Raw genomic sequence first — 22,286 nt, forward strand, 5'->3', positions numbered from 1 at the left:
TTGAACTTTCTCTCAATACCAATTTTAAATGAAAGTCATCTTTCTGTAGTCTTCAATCAAATCTTATTGCTCTTGTATTTATTTTCTTGGTTATTCATGTTCAAAGTCCTAGATAATCATAGGCAAGAAAAGAATCTACATAAGTTTTATGTTCCTTTCCCTGTCGTACAATCGTTGGTTAAAAGTTAAGGACCATGATCCTCTATCCATTTGCCTCTCATGCATTTAATCTTGGCTATCAACTCTCCTACATCTTCCCCTTTCTTTCTCTCTCTACTCTCTTTTTGATGGCCAAGATAAAAGCATAATAGAAAAATGAGTAGGCAAATGGGTAAGGGATCCTATTCCAAAAGTTAGATATTTAAGCTGGCACATTAAATTTTGTTTCTATTTTTCGCATAAAGTCTTATCATTTTTTAATCGACTATTTCAAGTCGATTAGTGGCATGCTCGCATCCACGCCAAAGGTCGAAAACCTCGCATCGCCATAGGCAAGGCATGTTGTGATCGATCTCGGCCATCCACAAGGCCAAGACATTTTTTGGCCATAACATAAATATATACTCCTATATGGATCATTTGTAGGAGTGCCCAATAAAAGTTGAGCTTCATTAACATATATTTATGTGACTGATTAGTGCATCCTTCTTACTTTCAACAATGCGCTGTTCTGAATATGAAGTTCTTTGAAAAATGTAGCAGATCGAGTTGATCCATATATATATCTTGTTATAAATGATCATTTGTTGGTTTAATCTCAGTAATATGCATAGATAATAGGTGAATGTCAATGGATAAGAAACTTGTTAAACCATTTGGCTGAGTTTTTGGGATATCTTCTCAACCCATCCTTGTAATCAACATAGACCATTCCAAAGCGGACAGTGTAACCATCACTCCATTCAAAGTTGTCCAACAATGACCATGCAAAATGTCCCTTCACCTTCACCCCATTCCTACAAATTAAAATCCAATTAATCAATTAATTAAACTCATTGATCAGTGCCTGCCAAACAACAATATTAAATACTTGGAAGCTGGACCTAGTGAATATTCATGTAATTAATTAAATTAATTAAAGACTCACTTTATGGCAATATGGACAAATGAAAGATGATCAGCATAGAAGTTTATTCTCATATTGTCCTCCAATGACAATGAATCATCATTATGCTCGTCGACTCCTGCAAAATTAAGGATTAAGAGGGTACATTTGAACTAATCCATGTACCAAAACAATTTAATGGTTGGAATATTTGAATTTTTTTTTTATACAACTACTCTCTCCCATGACCGCGAGAGAATTAATAGTTATATACAATCATTTTTCTCAATATTTACCCAAAAACTGTTAAACGACCATTGTAATTAAATTTTACCATTCTCGGTTATATAAATGACTGGATCATGATACTTGTTCTTTATGTATACCAATAGATCGTGTATTCCTTGTGGATAGACATAGAGCCAGTCCGAGGCAGCCTGTCATTCATTTACAATACAATCAGACTATTTACATTAATACATATATGCATGATTCAATTGATATACTATTAGTTTTCTTTCCGATTACATTAGAAGGAATCCAACATTTAATCTATTCTAATTCTTTAAGTTAATTTGACAGATGATCAGTCCATCGTGCACTAAGGCACTATGTCATGTATCCTCTAGAAATTATCATGAATTAGCTTGTACTGCTATTTAGACAACTTCAACCGATCATCTTGTATATCATCTTTTTAATAGAGATAGAAATCATACAAGTGAGTTTCACATAAATGAATATCACCTCTATTAGAGAGATAATACACAAAATAATCAATGTATATAATCCAAATAGTTTTATTATTGCTTATTTGATTTGTAAACATTTATATTGTATAAGTATAAATTAATTGTCAATGACTATTTGGTCTAGTGGATGACATCTGATCTCTCTTAATTTATTGGAGTAGATCCTGAGTTCAAATCTAATGAACGATAATTGAACGAACAATAAAAAAAAAAGTATAATTACTCATTTCTAAATAAGTTCATATATACCTTTCGACCAATAGGCACCCCATGTCGCTCAACTGATGCAACAAATCACATGAACAAATAATGTGAAAATTAATTAGGTACTATGTATATATTAAAAAACCATGCAGAACCAACTTTAATTAATAATCAATTAGCAGACTAATTGATGAGTACTCACTGGTAATACCAACGCAATTGTCTGTAAAGTAGCTTGGATTTTGAGTTGTGCAATAAGAACCATTTCTTGCATAATATGCAGTGTAATAGTTTAACCCAATGAAGTCGAAAGACCCTTTCACCATTGAAGATTGCTCTTTAGAAAATTTTGGCAGTCGATTTCCAACATAGGCAACCATCTCAGGTGGGTAACTACCTGAATTTAGTGGTTCCATAAACCTGCAGGAAAAGTCGTGATTATCAAAAGAAACATATACATATATATATATATATATATATATACTAGTCTTCGGTTCAATTCAAGGATGCAGCATATTGAGCACCCTCACTGTATGTGCTTCTAATTTCTAAAATTCTAGCTCACCACTCATTTGGTTTTGTATTCATTGATGGATGTGTATGACCCATAATAGTAAAAAGTTAGCATTATTGTTTTTATTTGAGAGAGCACAATTTAAAAGTAAAAACTTTTTCAATATCACGAAGAATAATATCAATAAACTAATAATTAGTAGCACAAAGTAGCATTGTATAAAGATACATATATAATAAAATTTCTTAGTAGGTACACTCTGTTATTAACAGCCATTCAGAACAAATGTTTATCCATATTGGATGGGATCGAACTCAAACTATGGAACATAATTTCAACTCTGTTTTAGAGACAAAATTTTAAAAATACTGTGGGGTTTTTTCTTTTTGGGTTGTGGGTTAGATAGCCTTGGAAATTAAAGAGATTTTTGTGGACTGGGTCGGGGTATAGCCCAGTCAGCCATCCAAGTGGCTTTAATGTTTTATCACATCGAAATCAATTGCAAGATACATACCAACCAAACATGAAAGCAAGGGCTCGAGATGCTGCTTCCTTGTCTGTAGTTGACTGAGACAGCGGCTCTACCCAGGGAGAATTTAGTGCAATGCCGATTTGGCCTGTCTGTGACATCTACAAAAATCATATATACGCACACTTTGAATTTGTTGTACCTTTAAGTTATATATAAATTAATTACTTTATTGGATTTCTAGTAAGGAATAAAATTTTAGATTTCGAGGGAATTTCAACAAAAATTTTGAAGATTTTTAAATTTCAACAAAAATTAGACGAAAACGACGAAAATTGCTATTAAAATACGGAAATTTTGAATGAAACTTTACCATATGTTTATTTAACATATTATCTACTACACTGATAAAAAACATTGAACAAACCAAATTATATGGTAGATTTTATGTAATATGTGATGAATATAATGCGCACTAGAGGTAAATACTGTTAAATAAAAGTAATATAATGAATAAGGACCCGTTTGGCACTGCTTCTTAGAAGCACTTTTATTTAGTAGTGCTTTTATCAAAAGCGCTTATGTTAAGAAGCACATATAAATTTTTATAAAACTTCTAATTCGTTTATGCAAAAGCACTTGAAAGTGCTTCTTGAGAAAGCACCTGTTAGGTGCTTCTCAAAAAACCCCTTAGAAGTGCTTTTATAACTTAAAAGCACTTCTAATTATTTTTGCCAAACGCTATCAAAAGTGCTTTTACTAATTTGAAAGCGCTTTTGACAATTTTAAAAGCAGTGCCAAACGAGCCCTAAATAAAATTAGTATATTTTTTATATTCTATAATCTATACATGAAACTCTATACATGAAACTCTATACTTTATATGCCCTAATGTTACATTAAACTCTATATACTCTATATTTTTTAGGATATGATATAAGATATTAGGATTTATGCCCTTCAGAGTATTTTTAATTATTTTTTATATAGAAATGTATTATGATTTAAGGTTTAAAGATAACTAAACGAAATCTCAAGAGAATCAAACGAAACCCCAAACCCTTTTTTTTCTTTCCAATTGTCCAAAGACCTCAAACCCTAATCAACCCTAAACCTTTTTTTTTTTTTTTCCTTTCTGGCTTTCACTTCTTCCCGTGACTTTTTTCTTCCCTTTCATTTCTCTCTCTCCCAGCCGCCACTGTGTCGCATACTCGCATATCAGCATATGGCATATAATTGATATATCTCTTTCTCTTCAATCTCTCTCCTCCGGTCCTCTCTCTCTCTCTCTCTCTCTCTCTCTCTCTCTCTCTCTCTCTCCCTCCCCGATCTCTTCTCTCTCGTCCCTCCCCAATCATGCTGGTGGCTGAGTTTGTAACTGCCAGCAAGGAGAAGACAGACAGAGAAAAATGGCTGGGTTTGTTCCTCTGAGCGAAATTTCGAGAAATTCGATAATTTTGGCGAAAAATTCATGAACTAGTGTTAAAATATTCATACCCCCAAAAAACGAAATTTAACTCCTTAAGGCTATACCATAAATATATCCTATATTATTAAATTTACTCAACCCTACCTCCTAAACCATAAACCACTCCAAAGACCCTAAATTATATTAAACTTATATACTTACAAACTTATATAAAATTATAAACTTAAATACTCCATAGTGATATTTAGTTTATAAACTTATATAAAATTACTAAATGCATATTATAATTTTTCTATAAAAAAAAAAAACCATATTATAGTTTATATTGTTTTAAGGGCAAATTACACAAAAGTATCTTAACTAACCACCCTATTTTACTTTAGTACCCCAATAAAAAAAAGTTGCTCGTAGGTACCTCAATTACTGATTTTGCACACCCAGGTACCCCCGTCAACTTTTTTGTCAGGCCTGCCGTTAATTGCTTACGTGGCACACTGACATACCCTTAGAAACATGCCACGTGGACAAAAAAATAATAAAAATAAAATAAATTTTAAAAAATGAACTAATTATTTAAACAAAAAAACAAAAAAAATGGAGTTGCAGGGGCTAGCTTGCAGCCTCCCTCCGCCTCCTACCCCACCCTCCGAGACCCACCCATCTCCGACCCCAGCCAACTTGCCGCCAACCCAAACCACCACGCCGCCGACCCACCCCCTCTCTTTCCACGCCCCTCTTCTCTCTCTCTCTCTCTCTCTCTCTCTCTCTCTCTCTCTCCCCGAAACCCCAGCCCAAGCCCAACCCCGAGCCCAGTGACCCACCCCCTCCTCCCTCCGCCTCCCCCAGTGACCCACCCACCTCCCTCCCCTCTCCGGCCACCAGCTCCATCTCTCTCTTTCTGTCACTCTCTCTCCCTCTGTTTCTCTCTCTCTTTCTTATAGATCTGAACGAAGGTGGAGCTCAGGGCAGGCAGGCGGGTCGGGGCTGGGGTTTCGGGGAGAGAGAGAGAGAGAGAGTAAGGCAGAGAGAGAGGGGAGAGAAAGGAGATGGGTGGCTCGGTAGGGGAGAGAGAGAGCTAGGCAAAGAGAGAAAGTGAGGGGCGAGGAGAGAGAGAGAGAGTGAGGCAGAGAGAGAAGAGGGGGAGAGAGAAAGGGGGTGGGTGGTCGAGTGGGTCGGCGGTGTGGTGGGTGGATCGGCGGCAGGGTAGCTGGGGTCGGAGGGGTGGATGGCTGGGTTGGGTGGGTCTCAGAGAGAGGGGTGGGAGGTGGAGGGAGGCTGGGAACTAGCCCCTGCAACTCCATTTTTTTAGTTTTTAATTTTTAATTTTTAATTTTTTTTTGTTTTTTTAAATAATTAGTTCATTTTTTAAAATTTATTTATTTTTTATTTTTTTTTTGTCCACGTGGCATGTTTCTAAGAGTATGTCAGTGTGCCACGTAGGCAATTAACGACAGACTTGACGGAAAAGTAAACGGAGGTACCTGGGTGTACAAAATCAGTAATTAAGGTATACCTACGAGCAACTTTTTTTTTATTGGGGTACTCAAGTGAAATAGAGTGATTAGTTGAGGTACTTTTATGTAATTTGCCCTTGTTTTAAACTTTTAATTATGTTTTATTACATTTTTAATACCCTAATATTTGACAAAAAAAATCTTTAAGTATGTACTGTATATAGTTTTAGTACAAAGTTTTTAATTAAACTAGTTAATACTTAATAGTAATACCCATAGATTATGTAATTATGTTTTTTTTTTTGTACAAAAATTATATAATTATGTGTATATAGTTGTTTAGTTTATATATGTTTTTATTTTTTTATTAAATTTTTTATACATGAAATTTCTAAAACTCTAAAAATCTAAAAAATTATAAAACATATTACTTCCACCACATGATTCGAACACAAGACCAATAGAAAAAGGAAAGCCCAACATTGAATTGTTATGAGTTTTTGTCCAAAATATTATATTTATACTCATATTCTTTAATAAACTAATATTAATATATTATATATTAAGTTGTTAACCAAAGAACCCTAACATATGATACATATCTGATATCTCTTAAGTGTTCATTCTTTCTCAACTTTGTGCCGCCTCTTCTCTTCTCTCTCTCTCTCTCTCTCTCTCATATCTTTGTTTCTCAGTTCTCTCTCTCCCCTCTCTCTGTTGCATCTCTGTCACTTTACTCTCTTTTGCCCGCCGATCTCTGTTTTGGGTCACCGGGAAGGGGGGGAAGCCAGCGGGGGAGGGAGCTGGAAAATGTAGAGAAGTCGCCGGGGGGGTTGGGAAGTGCAGAGAAGTCGCCGAGGGGAGGGCTGGAAAATGCTAAAAATGGATGGGTTTATTGAAATTTGGGCGAAATTTCGCCGAAAGTTTACAAAAACATGTGTGATGCCACAGCTTCGAAATTTCGGTAGAGCGAAATTTCACGAAATTTTGAAAATATATTTCGTCGAAAAATTAACAAAAATTAATAGATATGTTATAAAATTTCGGGATCTCCAAAAAACGAAAATTTCGCCAAAATTTTTGAAATTTCATTCTTTGGTTTCTAGTGAGTCGGTGTGTAGTAAAAAAAAAAAATTGAAAAACATATTATTTCTAGTAATTAGGAAGCTTCAAATAAAGTTGTCCTTATTTTAAGATTAGTAAGACATCTTCTTTAGGCACCACTCAGTAATGCAGTTCAATAATTCAAACTGTTCATTTTTTAAGTCTTTCATTAAAGATTATCCATGCAAACAGATAGACAAATCAGTAATTGTTTAGTTTTCGAAAGTATGCAGAAAAACACATTTCGGTAAATTAAATTGAATTGATGTTGACCATAATAAACTAGCTAAAAAGTATCTGATTTGGCTAATTTTTTACAAAGTAATTTTTTAATGATGTCATAAAATAAGGATAATTTTGATCATTAAATTGTTGGCCCAAAATAGAATGTCTTTATTTTCTTAAAGTACATACATCCTTATTTAAGCTCCATGCATTTTCAAGTAATGAAATATAATTACCTGGTATTTATCCTTATAAACTTTGACTGCAGCTGCATGAGCTAAAATCTGATGGTGAGAAACCAAGTAGGGTTCAATCCCTGAATCACCGCCGGTGCAGTTCAAAGACATCCACTTTGAGCATCTTGCTGGTGGGAATATATGCACCGTTTGCATATCCCATGGTTGCGAATGTGAGTGGCTCATTCAGGGTGATCCAGTGCTTCACCCTATCACCAAACTCTCTGAAGCATAACTCAGCGTATTCTTTGAAGTCATTTCTGTAATTAATTAGTCAGATGATTATCATATATATAGTTAGTTAATTTGCATTAATTGTTTAAAATCATGCATAGTTTGAGGTAGTTTAAGGACGTGTTTGGAAGTGTCTTCAAAAGGCTTAAATGTGTGTTTAGATAATCAAAAAATGTTTTAAATTTATATCATTTGGCATAAATAGTTAAAAATATTTTTTTATACAAGTACTTTTTAGTGTTTTCTAGAGAAGTTCATGTGTAAAGCGCATCTGTCAACGTAAATTAGACCGACGAGCACTCAGCAGCTGTATCTGCAGTTTGAGGTAAATATACAGTTGAGCTGCATCTATATTTACAATTACCGCTCAATCCAAGCACTTGACACTTTTTTCCGAATGCTCTATATATGGTAATATGTGTAGGAACTTGATTTTGCAATCAGATAACCTTGTGAATATGTGTGTAGGAACTTGATTTTGCAATCAGATAACCTTGTGGTTAATATCTGGTTAATATTAATGTTTTTTATCCTTCTAATTAAAGCACTTTTAAAATTATCCAAAATTACTTACACAATTTTGAAGTGCAGAAAACCCCCATATGCATCTTCCAGGGTTTGTGGAAGGTCCCAGTGGAATAGAGTCACAAATGGCTGCAATCCTGAAAACTAGAACAAGATTAGAGGTATGTAAACAGAAATGTTTTTTGTCAAATTTTGAATCTGTTGCGCCATTGATGAAGTGGAATTTTGAATGATTTATGATCCAAATTTACATTCTGGCAAAAAGTCATTGAATTCTGACCATTGGATAAGAGCTCGTTGATGAGATTGTTGTAATATTTGATGCCAACTGGGTTCACTCCCCCACTTAAGGTTCCACCTAAAACATATATGCTTAAACTTTAATTCATTAGACATTAGCAGGGCATTAATATGAATTTTGAAGTTGAGATGGTTGATGTCGTACGGGGTAAGAGTCTAGACCACGAAATCGAAAACCTGTAAGCATCAAATCCGATGCCCTTCATTATACCAACATCTTCCTGTCAATTCAATTCGATCATTTTTTAATTAAATTACAACATTGTCCATGGATTAATTGGCTGCATGATATAGCATTCCTCTATGGACCATATATAATAAACAAAATCAATGTGATTTCGAGAAGTTAAATAAAACAAAATGATAACGTGCCATGCATTTCTGAATTAAAAAATTAAATCGTGCCATGCCTATTAATCTGGAAAACAAGAATAATTAATTAATAGTGTGGCCGGCCAAGGCACTTGGCACAGTGATGAGGTGATTAAAATATGGTCTCATTTTCTATAATGATATATATATATATATTCACATTATACTCTAAAAGTATTTATACCTTTTTTTTTTAATATTTTAATTTCCTTCAGATCTACTTTAAAATGAAAGTTTTCATGCATATATACAACCGTCCAAAACAAATTAAATAGGTTGGCGTGAAGAATACCTTATAACGGGAATATGAATCAATTGCTCGCGCTCCACTACTATGGTCCTTAATCTTACCTGCGTGCAGCACCCAAAATTATATCTCCTAATATTAATTAACTAATGATTATTAAATTAATGAGTATATATAGGAATTAGCACATAATTACAAATAGGGATGTAAATGGTGGTTTTGGTCATTTACCTAATAATGCTTCTCTGCTTATATAACAATTTTCATTCAACTACTAGTACTAGGTACAGTGACGGATCCAGGATCCACACCTTGGGGGGTCATGGTGTAAATGTGGTGGTGGGCAGTTGACCGGTGGCGGCGGCGGTGGGCAGGGACAAGCGGCGGCAAATTGTTGTTGGGTGTTGGTTTAGGGTTGGGTATTGAGAATTTTGGGGTTTGGTTCATGGGTTAATTACTTGAGGTTCTGCAATTTGGGGGCTAGAAAAATGGGGGGCTCGAGTAGAGGTTGATGTGTATTTTTTTTTTTTTCCTACATCCTGGCTCAAAACGGCGGGATACTTAAAAAAAATATTAAGCCTGTCTCAAAACGGTGTCGTTTTGGCAGGCAAACCAGAAAAAAAAAAAAAAAAAAAAAAAATGCAGCAGCGAAAGCTACTCACCTGCTCTTGCTCTGCTCAAGGGGACAATTCTTCAAGCAGGTGGTGGGCATTTCATCAACTTGGGGTCTTGGGGGGTCGCCGTCCTGAGCTTCGGGGGGTCACCATGTCGCTGTCCACAGCTTCGAGTGCTTCATGCTCCAGCCTTTGGGGGGTCGCCCGACCTCCTACCCATGAACGTGCGTCCATCCCTGACTAGGTATGCACATGGCTGGCACAATCTTTTTGAAGAAATTTAGGCTTTCATTTCAAAACTAATTAATAATAAGAAAAATAGTTCAAACCGTTATAAATCATTAACAAAGCCATCATATTTTCAATATGAGATTTCTCTAGACACTTTTTTCTTTGGTGACTGAGACCGCAGCTACTTCTCTTTAATTTTAAATATATGGCATGCCTATCAGTCTATCAATGGGTGCCACATCATGGTATAGATCGAGCATATATAGATAGTGGTGGCAAAGTGGTCATTTTAGACGGTGATTAATTAATTGGTTCCTGCACGATCTCTTGCACTCCCAAGTAGTTGAGAAGAGTACGTGGTCATGGAGGATAACCAACATTAGAATTTAGATTAATGAAATCAAGCTAGCTAATACACTACTACGAGATCTAGAGAGAGAGAGAGAGAGAGAGAGAGAGAGAGAGAGAGAGAGAGAGTCTTACCTGGGTATCTCCAAGTGAAGGTGTCCCATATACTTGGTCCTCTACCAAATTCATTCGCTGCACCTTCATACTGTGTTATCAAGAGGAAATTAATTAACCAAATAAAATCCCTTCACACTGGTCATATATATTTATAAGTTTCTCTTAAGAGACTGTAAATCTCAATCCATATATCCAAGTAAAAATCAACTTAATCAGATTCAAAAGTGTATTTTTCAGTTGTCATACATAAATAATTAAATTCACATAATTAAGTGTCTTAGATTTTCATTTTAATGGCGAAGGCTTAATTAATGCTACTAAATTCTCACAAAAAAAAAAAAAGGCTACTAAATATAATTATATATGAAAATTTAAGTACCTGATAAGAAGATGATGCAGTGCCGAAGATGAAATCTGATGGGAAATTGGTGCGGTTAAACCAAGTGGAGTCATTATTTTGTTTTTGTGCGACAACCACTGCATCAAGCATTGAGTTCAGCATTACAACCAGGATAAAAAACAGACAGAGGTAGTGGTGGTGGAGACGCCCCTTAACCCCCATTCTTGCGTTGTTGATCACCTAATGAGCCTTGATTTTCTCACCTATTGCTATTGCACGAACTTCATATGTCACCCCTTTGTATATATATAGTCTAATAAATTCGATCAATGGAGCAGAGCATAACATTCATGAATCTATTATTAATTTCTGACCTTTTCTATATGCTTTTCTTATCCAATCAATGACTTCCGCATCACATATCCGATGTGAATTTTTTATAAGCAAAATTAGAATTTAGTCCTAATATTTCTTATTCGAAAAAAAAAACTTTTTGATTTTTTTTTTTCTATATAAAATCTTTGTTTTTTTAAATAAAGTCTTTTGACTATTGCTTTGTCAAATAAATATGTCATTATTTTTATTTTTTGAGAGTATAGGGGGTACGGGTTCACCTCATACCTTCCTACGGTATAGAATGAGGTTTGTGGAGGTTGCATATTAGGTTTTAACTCTAGATTTTGGGCAGAATCTCAGAGTTAAAACTTAAAATAAAGCCAACAAACCAAGGCTTGAAGAATAAGTAAAAATACATTGCCGAGCACTCGACGCCTGGTATGTGTGAAAAAAAATAGAAACTAATGCACCAATATTATGTAACATGGAATGATTACAAAATTAAGACTTTAGTTAGAATTTTAAAAGCTAAAAGGTTTTATTCAGTAAATAATAAAACTAAAAGACCTAAATGAAAGTCTCTTTTTTGATATTCTCAATACGCTTCCTCATATGTGGTTGAATTGTGCTAAACGTGTGAATTGATTTTAGTGAGTGACGTGGAGCATGTATATAAGACCAATTAAGTCTAACATGTAGATGTATTTGCCTGCTGATATGCCACGAACTAACTAAAACCCAATTAGTAATGTATAGAAAAACGACTTATGAGGTTGAGGTGAGTAGTGGTCTCGATACGGAGGTGGAGGACTGAGGCTACTCTATATCTCTATTCCTCTCTCTATTGAAAGGAAGAGGCGACTGATTCCGATCGTAGTACTTCGGGGCGGTGACTTGGCGGGTGGTCGAGGTCCCTATCGGCTCTGTCGTTGCCTCGGTCTCTTTCATCTCTGTCCCTAAGAAAACCCTAAATAAAAAAAAATTAAACCCAAATCAGTTAGGGTGATGAGCTTCAGTGACATAGAGAAAGAGAGAACCCAGGATGAGATAGAGAGAAAGAGAGAACTCATGAGTGATGACTAATCTTACCTTTTGGCTACAACCTAGGATGATGAGGCAAATCGCGTGCACTTAACCACCAACGCCAACGCCAAGGTCCACCACGCGATGGCAACTTCGACCGTGAGAACGAGAATGAGGGCGTCGAGTGTGGTCTTGATCAGTGAAGGTGTGTGTGTGTGTGTGAGAGAGAGAGAGAGAGAGAGAGAGAGAGAGAGAGTGAAGTATGAGAGTGTTTCTGTTTGTGTTTGAGAGGGGAGGGTATTAGGTGTAAGTGTTGGGAATATAGTCAAAAAATTTAATTTGTCTTAAAATTTTTATTCTAATTTTTTTTAGCTGAAATAAAGATATCAGTTTTTACATATCAGTAACTTATACCAAAAACTTTAGATATCAGATTTTGAAACATAACGATATATAAATGTGTTTAGACATCAATTTTAAAAAACTAAAAATCCATCTGATATTAAAAACTTTTACAATATCAATTTCGTTAAAACTGATATCTATGTAGAAATATCTATTAAGGTTTTTCTTATAGTGAATTGTTCTATGGCAGCATGAACACACATATCTTTAGATTACAAATTTTTGCTAACCACGTTAATACTAAACAAAATGTCATGCTAAATAGTCATACCAAGTAAGAACTCAAAACTTTCAAGATCTTTTACTAAAGTTTTAGCTTAATTCTCTCTTTGTCTTGGCATCATCACTTACTTTTTTTAATTCCAACAAAGTTGTTCTTATTTGGGAAGCTTGATATCTTATGACTTTAACACTATTAATTTGACTCTCTCAACAAGTTGTGGATAATGCCTTTAAAGTTAAACCATGTACATTATTTTGTAAAATTTTCCATCTTTTAGGAGAACTAGAAAACAAACAATATATGCATTGAACCACTCCAAAAAAAAAAAGAAACTGCTTAAACACAAGAGAGTGTCATATCACTAAGAGTTAAATTAAGACTATGACAAACTCATGGAATGTACAAAGCTCTAGGGTTTATTTCACGCAATCTATTTTGCACCCCTTGGTTTTTTCCTTTCATGTTAGAGCCATTATTAAAACCTTGCCCCCTCGCATTATTAATATTAAGATCAAGAGATTCATTAAAAAGACTCAATTCAGATGTATCATCCACTTTTAAAAACTCTAAAAAATACTCTTCTACTATTATTGGACTAGTTGACATGTCTACACTTCGTAATTTTAAAGTCATTTGCTCTTGGTGGCTTACATCTGGAGTACAATCAAGAATCACCGAAAAATATTTAGCCTCTTTAATTTTTTTAATGATTGCATTTCTAATATTAGAGGCTAACACATTAATCAACTCATTTTGAATTTTATGACTAAGATAGACTAGTGATGATGAATTGTATTTTCTTGAATGCGTTGGATATGATCTTCATCACTAAATCAAATTCTTATTATTATCTTGGTAAATTTTCTCATTGGTTCCATGAAAAGTCAAATTATATTTAGCAATAAATTTTAGGCTTATTATCACTTTCGCCCCCTGACATTGTAACTAAATCTCGATTTACCCCCTCTCGTTTTAATTGTCTCAGTTTGCCACCTGATATTATACTTTGTGTTTCAATTTGCCATTTTGGCTCAATTCCGTCATAACTTCTGTTAGAAAAGCTGACGTGGTGCCAATGCGGCATGACACTTTGGTCATTTCGCCCAACTTGGACTACTCAGCATCTCTCATTTTGTCACATAGACTCAAAAGTGTCACCCATTTAATTTAATACAAAACTTAAAAATGTAAAACAAAAAATTAAAATAAAAAAATTATAAGAAACAAATTTAAAAAAAACTCTCTCCCTCTCCACCCTGCCCCACCCCCACTCCCACCCCTTCCCCCTCCCCCCCAACCCGACCCCTTGGCCACGTCGCACCTCCCCCTCCCACCACCACCCTCTCCCTCCTCTCCTCTCCTCCATCGCCAGCAACTCCATTCTTGATTCTTTCACAAAAAAATAAAAACGACAAAAAACAATCGTCGTCTTTGCGAGTGCAAGACCGAATCTTGTAAATAAGATTAAAAACAACGAAGACGCAACAGAGGGAACCGAGAGAAGACGCAATCTTGGCCAGAACTTGAATCCCATCGGGACTCTCCGATTTGGGTTTCGCATTGAGGTTCTCTGCTTTCGAATCCTTCTCTTTCTGCTTCGAAACGAGTGAAACGAGCTGCTCCAAAGCCTCCTTGGCTCTCTTCTTGGCCAAGACGGTCTCCTTAACGCGGCGCTTAGCGTTAAGCCTGGCAGCGACGGCGGCTTTGGTCATTGAAGAGGCGGTGACGAGGGCCTTGGTGGAGTCCCTGTTGACGATAAGGGTTTTGGGGTTATTGTCGTGGTGGCTGTTGGGGTTGAAAAACGTGAAGGTGGGTTGGGAGCAGGGAGGGCACTGGAAGTTGTTGAAGGAGGAATTGGCGGTGATGCAAGGGAAGTGAGAGATGGAGGGGCATTTGAGGCACATAACGTTGGGTGGGAGGGGGAGGTGCGACAGGGCCAAGGGGTCGGGTTAGGGGGTGGCTTGGGTGAGGGTTGGGTGGAGGTGCGACAGGGCCAGGGGGTTGGGTTGGGGGGAAGGGGAGGGGTGGGGAAGGGGGTGGCCTAGGTGGGGGAAGGGGTTGAAGGCTGGGTTTAGGGGGAGGGGCTGGGTTCCGGGAGGATTTCTTTGATTTTTTAAATTATGTTTTGTTTTAATTTTTTGTTTTAAAGTTGCGATTTTTTAAGTTTTGTACTAAATTAAAGGGGTGGTTCCACTTGGCCAAAAAAAAAAAAAAAAAAAAAAAGGGGTGGTTCCCACTTTTGGATCTATGTGACAAAATAAAGGATGCTGAGTGGTTAGGGTGGTCAAAATGACTAATATATTCTGTCAGGTAGGCCCCACATCAGTAAAACTAACGGAGGTTATGATGGAATTAAGCTAAAAGCCGGGCATATTGAAACATGGAGTATAATATCATATGACAAATTGAGACAATTGAAACGAGAGGAGGTGAATCAAAATTTTGTTACAACGTCAGAGGACAAAAGTGATAATAAGCCTAAATCAGCAGCAATTATTCTTTTTAAAACCAATTTGGAACTTTTTTTTTTCTCTTTGTTTATTTGCTCCAAAGAAAGAGATGCTGATTGCTCAGTTTTATTGCTCAAAATTTCATTATTTGAAGCATTCATATCATTTTCATTTACACCCAAAGCACCAACCTCATTGAGTTGATTTTCATCATTTTCAGTTTCTCTTAATTCTTCTAAATTACTTGGTTCAGTTGTTTGTTATGATTCATTAACTAAACCTTCAACTGAATTTTCACTCGAGCATGCAACCTGCTTTCTTATTAATAAATTTTCAAGAACTCCTTTTTGAGATTATGTTAATTGTTCTATTCTTTTTTCACTTCCAGAGTGATGTTTTTTAGGTAACATGCTTATGCTTATGCTAGAGACAATTAGACCAAAAAACAAAAAAAATACAAACACACAAACAGGAAAATTCCAAGGACTAACAGCAAGAGAGGGTGAGTCAAAGAACAACAACACCTGAATGTCCAGCTCTTTTAGTTGAAGATCGAATTCCTCTGTCCAACTCCTTCTCGAATGTCCCTGTTCTGTATGTTCGATAGAGCTAATATTCCTCCCCACTGAAAGTCTGAAAGTGCTCAAAAGCCATTTTCCTCTTGCTTATCAGATCGTGATCCCCAAGCAGATGAAGGTATTGGCGTATTGCTCTTGCCTTTCAGTTTCAGCCTTTACGCCTTCCTCTTGCCAAAACCCAAAAGCCTTTTTCCTCTAATTCCTTTTCCTCCATCAATGTGCTTTGTTTAATGGGCCTTTGTTACTCTGTATTGACTCTGTGCCCCTCTTCAGGGCAGGCACTGGGTAGAGTCTTAGTACTCTAGCTTCTAACATGGTGTGTCCCCATGGTGCCAAAGTGTAACATTGTGCGGATAGTGTTATTTTGGGTTCAAAATCATTCATGTGATTGATCGCATGGTGTTGTGTTAAAACTGTCACAGGGACAAGTTTCTTTTCCATGGAGATGTATTCTTTGAACTTTGAAGGCTAAAAGAGTGACATCCCATGCGAACCAGCGCTTTTGCAGCTGCATGTTACGGTTTAGCTCTTGTTCTTGTTGGGCCTGGCAATAGTAATAATTTAATAAAGATGATTTATACAATAGGCTTGCATATAAAAAAAAATGAAAACCAAAAGGTCAAAATAACTCAATGATTACCTGTTAAAAGACAATTTTAAAAAATGTGCTCTTCCATATAAATGTGGGCTTTGCATACCTCTCGTCTTCAATACAAAATCACAATATGCTTCTTTTAAAGTACTTACATCTTTTCCTGGCCAAAAAAAGTACTTACATCTCTTAACATATCTCAAATCATAATCTAGTTATGATAAATGCATTTCTTGTTGTTACAGCTAGTAACTGTATAACATATAAGAGTTGGGAAAAAACTTGCAAGTAACTATATAACATATAATTTATATAAGAGTTGAGAAAAACTTGCATGCAACGTGTGTATATTACATATAACTTATACAAAAGTTGAGAAAAACTTGCATGCAACGTGTGTACACATAATTCCTTTTACAATAAATTGTTACATAAAAATCATCACCTAGCTTCCCAATTGGCAGTACACCCAAAAATTTCAATTAAATAAAAGAAAAAAAAAGACAAATAAAAAAAAAAAGGAAAAGAGAAAGCTTGAAATAATTTCATGGCAAATGCAAATTCGCAGCCATCTCTGCATTATCGCCATTGTGCCTTCGCTTGCGGCAGTTCTACACGACACCACAAATGGCAGTAACGACCTCCAAGCACTATACGAGTCGTAAAAAGACCATCGGTCTACAAACACCGGCGAACACACCACCAGCGACCCAAATGCCCTCCTCTGCCTCTTTCTTAAGTAACAGTCACCCTTGCTCCATCGACGACACCGACAAAGCCATTGAACTTGGGGAAGCCCGATCTATATGACCACTGCATCATCATCATTGTCGGATCTGTATGCTCCACCAACGGCTCCATCATTATCTCTAGCAACTATGACAGGTTTTGCAACACTTGGGATGCCTATATTGGCCACTACATCGATTTCCCAACCAGTGGTCAGAGAGGGGAAGAAAGGTAGGCGGTTTGGGTTCTCGATGTGGGGGAGGCGTGCTCGGTCGGTGGCTGGAAATGGGGAGGGAGTTGGGTGGAGGGTGGAGGGTGGTGGGTTTGGGGAGGGAGGAAGGTTTGGGATTGCTAGGATTTACTTTTTTTCTTCTTTTAATTTATTTTAAATATTTTTTGTATTATTTTCAAAGTTTTTGTTAATTTTTTATTATTTTGGGTCTATGTGGCTATTTTTAAATGTAAGTCAATATTTAGTGGTGGGTTCGCGGGTGCCTCGTCAGCACCATATATGTAGATAACGGTCAGAGTAACGAAGGTACTAAGTTAACGAGATATTGAAGTTGATGTACCCGAATAAAAGTTTTTGAACCTGAGGTACCAAGTTGAAAAATGGTGTAAAGTTGAAGTATATAATTGTAATTAACTCTAAAGTTTAAAACAATATGGTTTATATTGTTTTAATTAGGTTTTGTTTATAACTTTATAAAACAATATTGTTTATATAGTTTTGTTTTGTTTTGTTTATATTGTTTTATATAAACTATATTGTTTTTTTTTTGGTAATTATATAAAGGGCAAATTACATAAAAGTACCTCAACTAACCACCCTATTTCACTTGAGTACCCCAATAAAAAAAAGTTGCTCGTAGGTACCTCAATTACTGATTTTGCACACCCAGGTACCTCCGTCAACTTTTCCGTCTAGGTGGCATTAACTGTCCACGTGGCACACTGACATACCTTTAAAAAAATGCCACGTGGACAAAACAATAATAAAAAATGAAATAATTATTTTAAAGAACTAAAAAAATTAAAAACACAATAATTAAATTAAAAAAAAGAAAAAAAAAAAAGAAAAAATGGAGCATTGTTGCAGCACCCCTCCCTCTGCCTCCCACCCCTTCCTTCGAGACCCACCCAACCCAGCCACCCACCCCTCCGACCCAGCCACCACGCCGCCGACCCTCTCTTTCCCCGCCCCTCTTCTCTCTCTCTCTCTCTCTCTCTCTCTCTCCCCGAAACCCCAGCTATCTTTTTGTCCTCCCTCGCGTCGGCCACCCAACCCACCCACCTCCCTCCCTCCCCCTCTCCGGACACCAGCTATACCCCTCCCCCTCCCTTCCCTACCACCATCATTGTAGATCGCGTTGGTCACCCAACCCACGTTAAGCCCAAGATCGCATTGGTCACCTTCTTCTTCCTTCTTATTCTGCAATTCTCCCTTCTTCTTCTACAATTTTCACTAATCCAGCAATTCCAAGATGCAATAACCCAACCAAAACTGCAACTAAATTTCTTAGAGGCCTCAAATGCATCCCCAAAAAATTAATCAAATAATAAATTAAACAAATAATCTAACAAAACACCCGGACCTATTTGTTAGTCTGGGAATAATCCACCATATACTCATAGGCATCAGCCTGAGCATTAACCCTAGTCTCAGTCCCCTCAATTATTTTTGCAACTACCAAACAAGTGGGTTCTTCCATTTCCATCAAACTTAATATCTCAATTCAAGTTTTTTTTTATTTTTTTATTTGGGTCAGGAGAAAAAAACACAAATTTCAAGAAAAAATAATTGAATTTCAGAAGAATACCTCCTTGGTGCAAGCCCTGAGAAGCCATGAGCATGATCTTGGACCCATTGGTGACCTTAGACTCCCTCACTGTCATTCCAGTGGGTTGGGTGGCTGACGAGGAGAAGGCGGAGGGAGGAGAAATCGGGGCTGCACACCCAGATCTGAGAGTGAGTGAGAGAGAGAGTGTGTGTGACAAAAAGAGAGAAAGAGAGAGGGATGAAGTTGGTGGCCGGAAAGGGGGAGGGAGGTGGGTGGGTTGGGTGGCCGACGTAGTGGAGGCGGAGGGAGGAGGGCTCGGGACTGCCAGCAGCCAACATGTTTTTTTCTTAATTTTTTTTAATTAATTATTGGGTTTTTAATTTTTTTAATAATTATTTTATTTTTTAAAGTTTATTTAATTTTAATTTTAATTTTTTTGTCCACGTGGCATTTTTTTAAAGCCATGTTAATCCGCCACGTAGGCAGTTAACGGCCATCCAGACGGAAAAGTTGACGGAGGTATCTGAGTGTATCAGTAATTGAGGTACCTACAAGCAACTTTTTTTATTGGGGTACTCAAGTGAAATAGGGTGGTTAGTTGAGGTACTTTTGTGTAATTTGCCCTTATATAAACTATATTGTTTTATATTGTTTTTAGTATAGTTTAGTTTAATTTATAAAGAATGTTGCTATTTGCACACCCTCAGTACTTAATTAATGAATTTACAAAATTATTCTAATGTGAAAAATACCTAAAGGACAATTCACACACCATTTCTCTCATTTTTCATCTCTCTCCTCTCTCCCTTTCTCTGTCTAACCAAATCAGAAAGAGAAGATCCCAGCCTTTCTCTCTCTCAACCAGCCATCTCCCGGTCAAATCAGAAAGAGAAGATCCCAGCCTTTCTCTCTCTCAACCAGCCATCTCCCGGTGAGCTCCCCTCAACGGCGCAGACCCCCATCATCCTTCACTCTCTCCTCTCTCTTTCCCTTTCTTTGTCTCTGTTCGAGGAAGCCATGGCAGACAACTCAGTGGACCAGTGCCAAACTGTCTCGGGTCGTAGTCCTTAGTTTTTGCACGCGGTGGTGGGCAGAGGCGGCGTGTTGCGAGCTGGTGGTCGGCGCAGAGAAAGCTGGCACGAGGTTGAAGGAATCTAGGTATCCATTCCAAAACCAATTGGCAATAGGAGGAGTAACTCAAACCCTTATAAGCCACTATGCAAGGTTATACTTGTCCAATGTGGGATAACACTCCACATTCTCACAGAGGCGTGGTCAGGCACGAGCTGGGCAGAGGCACAGGCTCTCTCTCTCAAGAGAGACCCTGTGGCATTATCACTCGTCTTCTTTTTTTGGAAAAATTGAGTTATGCGGACACTTATTGAAATATTAGTTTCTTGTGTTGTTGATCCTAAAAGAATACATTGATGATACTGAAGATCTGATTAACATTAAATTGGTAAGGACTGATTAACAACTTCTATTTGTCTATTTCATAGATTGACTTTTCCCTATATTTCTTTGAATTACTATAATATATGTACAAATGAATTTTAATACACTTTGTTCATGGACAGGGCAATGTTCAGAACCATCTGATAAAATTTGAGTTGCTTCTTTCAACAGCTACCTTCATGGCTACAATTTTTGCTGCTGTTATAGAAGTATTTGGAATGAATTTTGAGGCTTCTGTTTTTCATTATCCATCTACATTCGTTGGGTTCTTGTTATTACTGGTGTTGCCTGTGGGTTCTTGCATGTACTTCTCTTTTCTGATTTATTTTAGGTACAAAAGGATCTTTCCATTGTAAAGTACATAGCGCAAGCTACTTCAATCAAAATGAAGACTCAGATTCTTTCAGTGAAATTGAATTTTGATTTCTTAAAAAGATAAAAGAATTTGGATTTTTCTTTTTTTTAATCAAGGAAAAGGAAAAACACACTTTGACTAGGCTGCTTGGTAAATTTCTAATGTGTTCTTCAGCTTAACATGCATGCATAAGGGGGAGATGCTGGTGTGTTTTTTTTTTTTGTCTGAGTTGATGGGGTGTGTTGGATAATGGGTATGTTGTGGTGAGAAATTTTGTGAAATGAATAAAATAAAAATATTATGGTAATTGAGATGTGTATGAGAAAATTTAATTGTAAGCAAGGAATAAAATTTCGGGTTTCGAGGAAATTTCGACGGAAATTTCAAAAATTTTTAAATTTCGACAAAAATTAGACGAAAACGACGAAAATTGTTATCAAAATACGGAAATTTTGAATGAAACTTTACCATATGTTTATTTAACATATTATCTACTAAATTGATAAAAAATATTGAAGAAACGAAATTATATAGTAGGTTTTATGTGATATAAGATGAATATAATGCTCGCTGGAGACAAATACTGTTAAATAAAATTAGTATAATGAATAAATGAAATTAGTATATTCTTTATACTCTATAATCTATACACTAAATCATAATACAAAACCATATATACTTTATATACCTAAATACTCTTTATACTCTATAATTTATACACCAAACTATATATACTCTATAATTTATACTCTATATTGTTTAGGATATGATATATGATATTAGAGTTTAGGTCCTTTAAGGTATATATTTTTAATTATTTTTTATATAGAAATGTATTAAGGTTTAAAAACAACTAAACAAAACTCCAAAATGGCCAAACAAAAACCCAAATCTTTTTTTTTTTTTTTTCCAAATTTCCAATTGCCCAAAGGCTCCAAATCCTAAATTATACACTCTAAAAATACTTTTCTATGCTCATGATGTTCAAATCATGTTTTTCAAAAAAAATATTATGTAAGAAATAAATAATAAAAAATAAATTGAAATTCATTGTGGGCCTTGTAGCATAAACTGACGTACATAATGTGGTTGGTGGGGGTGGGATCAAAGAGACATGAAATTAGTATGATTAACACATGACATGACTGAATCCGAGAGCCCAGCCAACCAAGAAGACTAATATACGCACCGGGAGTTGTAGACTTGTAGGCTTTTTAGTAACTTTTCAATTGAGTTCCTACTTTTTAGGGGAAAAGAAAAATGAATTTCTTTCAATTGAGAAGAAAAAAATAAAAGTTCAAAGACAGTAAGCTTCCTGCCTTCCTCTTTTCTTTTCATTTTTGTTTCCTTTTTTTTTGTTTCCTTTCATTCCCCGTGACTCCCCAGTTCCCACTCTTCTATTCCTCTCAGTCCTTCTCATCTTCTCTTTCTCCCTCCCAGTACGCCCTCCCTCCCTGATTTCTTCTTTCTCCTCCCTCTCCCTCCCTGATCTGTTCCTCCTTTCTCCTTCCCCAATCTCCCTCTCTTCCTCCTCTCCCTCCCCAATCTCTTCTCTCCACCGATTTCTTCTCTCTCTAATCTCTTCTCGCCCCCTTTCTT

The 22,286-nt window shown here is 36.3% G+C and overlaps 1 pseudogene; it reads right to left on the reverse strand.

The window, feature by feature from the left end:
• Positions 1-787: 787 nt before the first annotated feature.
• LOC147292222 (beta-glucosidase 12-like) lies at positions 788-8,712 on the reverse strand (annotated as a pseudogene).
• Between the last annotated feature and the right edge of the window lie 13,574 nt (positions 8,713-22,286).

This window comes from Dryas octopetala, chromosome 3 (assembly GCF_963921425.1).
Source record: "Dryas octopetala chromosome 3, drDryOcto1.1, whole genome shotgun sequence".
In the NCBI taxonomy this organism is placed as follows: Eukaryota; Viridiplantae; Streptophyta; class Magnoliopsida; order Rosales; family Rosaceae; genus Dryas; species Dryas octopetala.